Source organism: Callithrix jacchus, chromosome 4 (genome assembly GCF_049354715.1).
Source record: "Callithrix jacchus isolate 240 chromosome 4, calJac240_pri, whole genome shotgun sequence".
Taxonomy (NCBI): domain Eukaryota; kingdom Metazoa; phylum Chordata; class Mammalia; order Primates; family Cebidae; genus Callithrix; species Callithrix jacchus.
The window spans coordinates 60,976,746-60,980,594 of NC_133505.1; the positions used below are offsets into that span (position 1 = coordinate 60,976,746).

At 44.1% G+C, this 3,849-nt stretch overlaps 1 pseudogene; it reads right to left on the reverse strand.

Moving 5' to 3' along the window:
- Positions 1 to 506: 506 nt before the first annotated feature.
- LOC100400370 (small ribosomal subunit protein uS2 pseudogene) lies at positions 507 to 1,549 on the reverse strand (annotated as a pseudogene).
- Positions 1,550 to 3,849: the final 2,300 nt, after the last annotated feature.

Consider the following 3,849-nt stretch of genomic DNA (forward strand, 5'->3'; position numbering starts at 1 on the left):
ATATCACTAGGCTTCACTGGATCCCCTTTATTTTGGTGTCATCTAACCATTTGTGCCACATTTCACTTCTTTACCCAAGAAAGCATTCTTTGGAAACAACCAACCTGAGAATTCTATTAAGAGCAGTATGATTTTTATTTTTTTTTACTATTGCTGTTTACCTAGATGGCAGGCAATTAGAGTTTCATCTCCTTTAACCTAGATGAAAAGTTGAAGAGTGAGTAATACATCCAGAGTGTCATGATGCTCTTATTCAAAGAGAGGATTTGCTTTTTAGTGCAAGTATAGAGACGGTGTGTTCTTAGCCTTGGATAATCATGCCAGAAGGGATTTAGACTACTGTTCTTAAGACAGTCCTTCCTGGTTTTATGACTGAGTGATTCTTTCATTTATCTGGCAACTTTCCTCTAGCCATTAAAGGTGAGAAGGACAGGGGTAACATTATGAATTGCTTCTCAGGCTTATGGACATTTTGAGAATGAATTGCTTTTGGTCCTTTTATTTTTATTTTTTATTTTTTTTTAGAAACTCGATGTTTATTTTCCATGAATCTTACATGTTGTTTAAGAGGCCACACAAGAACAGCTTAAGACCATTCAGTGGTTGCTCCTACCCATTCAGTGGCCTGAGCAGTAGGAGCTGCAGACCAGTCTTCCGTGGCAGGCTGGGCGCTCCAGTCTTCAGTAGGGAACTGCTGGATAGGCACAGAGGGCACCTGCACGCCTTCAGACCAGTCGGCAACCTCAGGCTGAGTAGCAGTGAATTCAGGAGCTGGAGCAGTCCATTCGCCCTGAAATTCCTCCTTGGTCACAGCCTTTTCAGCAGCAGCCTGCTCTTCTTTTTCAGTCTCTTCAGGATCTCTGTAGAAGTAGAGATCAGGCATGACCTCCCACGGGTGTTCACGGGAAATGGTGCCACGCATGCGCAAAACTTCCCGAGCCAGCATCCACCACATCAAACCCACTGAGTGAGCTCCCTTGTTGTTGCATGGGATGGCAATGTCCACATAGCGCAGAGGAGAATCTGTGTTACACAGAGCAATGGTAGGTAGGTTGACATAAGACGCCTCCGTGAGAGGCTGGTGGTCAGCCCTTGGGTCAGTGACCACAAGCAGCCGTGGCTCCCGGAAGGCTGCCTGGATCAGGTTGGTGAAGTTTCCAGGAGTAAAGCGGCCAGCAATTGGAGTGGCTCCAGTGGCAGCAGCAAACTTCAGCACGGCCCTCTGGCCAGTATTCCTGGAGGATATAACACTGACATCAGCAGGGTTTTCAATGGCAACAATGGCACGAGCTGCCAGGAGAAGCTTCTCCCAGGTCCTCTTCAGATTTATGATGTAGATGCCATCACTTTTCCTCTTATAGATATACTGCTCCATCTGGAAGTCAAGGTTGGTGCCACCTAAGTGGGTTCCTGCTGCCAGGAACTTAAGGACATCCTCCTCCTTCATCTGCAGGACGTCGAGGGCTCCGGACACCGTGAAAGTTTCCATTTAAGTTACGACGGGAATCCAGAACAACGCCGTTTGGAGCCCTCGGCAGGTAGCGCGGAAAAAGCGCTTTTGGTCCTTTTAGAAAAAAGATATATTGTAAAATGTGGATTCCTAGACTTACCTTTTTCCTAAATTGGATCCTCTTCCTATCTCCCTTATTTCTAGCAATAGAAGCATTTTTTACTTGAAAACCTTCCAGAGGCAACCAGTCGAGTCTTATCAAGTCTTCCTTTTCAAACTCTGTGCATCTGTCCTTTTTTATGTACCTCATTTAGTCACCTAGTGACTACTACAGAGCATCAGTGAAATACAAGCCATTATATTGGTTGCAATGGATAGAAATAAGAGTAAGACTTGGTCTCCCAATTAGGAAGCTTGCAAAGCTCTGTCAGTGTCATAATTATCAGCTATATTCTCAAGTTTTTTTCCTCACACCGGAGAAAGTGAAGTTTCAAGTGTAATCTCCCTCCTGCAATCTCTTATTAATTTTCTCTATCAAGCACTCGACTGACAAACTATATTCTTAAGCAAACATTTAAATTATGTCATTTCATGGAGTTAAAACGTTCAAAGCTCTTCACTGCTCACAGGATCAAGATCAGTCTCTTAACCTGAATGTTCAAGAGTTTCTAAAATCTGAAATAGCCTTATTTCGTGAATTTACTTCCCATAAATCCCCATTATAAATTTTCTGCCTGGACAAATTGGTCAGATTACTACACTAAAAATACACCTCCATTTTCTGTACTCCAGTACATTCATATATTCAGGAAGGTACTGGAGGCTGGGCATGGTAGCTCAGGCCTGTAACCCCAGCAGTTTGGGAGGCCGAGGTGGGCATATCACTTGAGGTCAGGAGTTTGAGACCAGCCTGGCCAACATGGTGAAACCCCATCTCTACTAAAAATACAAAAATAAGTCAGGTGCATGGTGGCATGTGCCTGTAATCCCAGCTATTCGGGAGGCTGAGGCATGAGAATCACTTGAACCTGGGAGGCAGAGGTTGCAGTGAGGCAAGACTGCGCCACTGCACTCCAGCCTAGGCAACTGAGCGAGAATATGTCTCAATAAATAAATAAATAAATAAATAAAAGAAAAGGAAAACAAAAAGAATGTATTGGATGCCTTCTATGTGGTGGTATTGTGATAAAATATGATATATGGTTTCTGCACTCAAAGAGCTTATTGTTTACTCAAAGATGCAGACAAGAAACGATTCAAGATTGCCGATCGCTAACATCTCTGGATTGCAGCTCTCAGTGAAAGCGCAGAGAACTAGAGGACGCCACACTTTCAGACAAATTCTGGTCACTCACGGAGCAGAAGATCCCCAGTGGAGGAGTCACACAGGCACCAGCGCGACTCTTGTGGCCGGCGCAGTGGTTTCACCGGCACCTCGGTGCAGCAGCTTTCGGAGCAGAGTAAACAGTGCTGGCTCCCCTTCTGACCGAGGTTTAGAGGACCCACACGGGTCCCCAGCATGACTCCTGAGGCCAGCGCAGCAGCTGTGACAGCACCTCGGCGCAGCAGCTCTCGGCGCAGAGTAAACGAGACTGGTTCCCCTTCTGACCGAGGTTTGGAGCCCCGGGAAGGCAGAGTCACCTATTACAGACACAAGAAGGAAGCCAGACAGGAGAATCCTGGGCAGAAAAGCACCATCAGTCTTAACGCCACTGTTCTGGCCCTGGGAACTAACAACTTGGACGTCCACTCAAGAGACCTAATCTGAAAGTTGGTAATTTCAAAGACGACAGGAGGATAAATCTTCAATGATGGGAAGAAACCAGCGTAAAAAGGCTGAGAATACTCAAAATCAGAACGCCTCTCCCTCTAAAGATGATCACAGTTCCACATCAACAATGGAACAAGGCTTGATGGAGAACGAGCGCATCCCAATAACAGAATCACACGTCAAGGAATGGATAATAAGAAACTTCTGTGTGTTAAAAGAACATGTTGTAGCCCAACGTAAAGAAACTAAGAACTTTGAAAAAAAGGTTTGATGAAATCCTATTGAGAATAGACAACTTAGAGAGGAATATAAGTGAATTAATGGAACTGAAGAATACAATACAGGAACTCCAAGAAGTATGCACAGGTTTAAACACTCAAATTGTTCAAGTAGAAGAAAGGATATCAGAGGTTAAAGTCCAACTTAATGAAATAAAACAAGAAGATAAGATTAGAGAAAAAAGGATAAAAAGGAATGAGCAAAGTCTCCAAGAAATGTGGGACTATGTGAAAAGACCAAATTTACATTTGATAGGTGTACCTGAATGTGACGGAGAGAATGAATCCAAGCTGGAAAATACCCTTCAGGATATTATTCAGGAAAATTTTCCTAAACTAGCAAAGTAGGT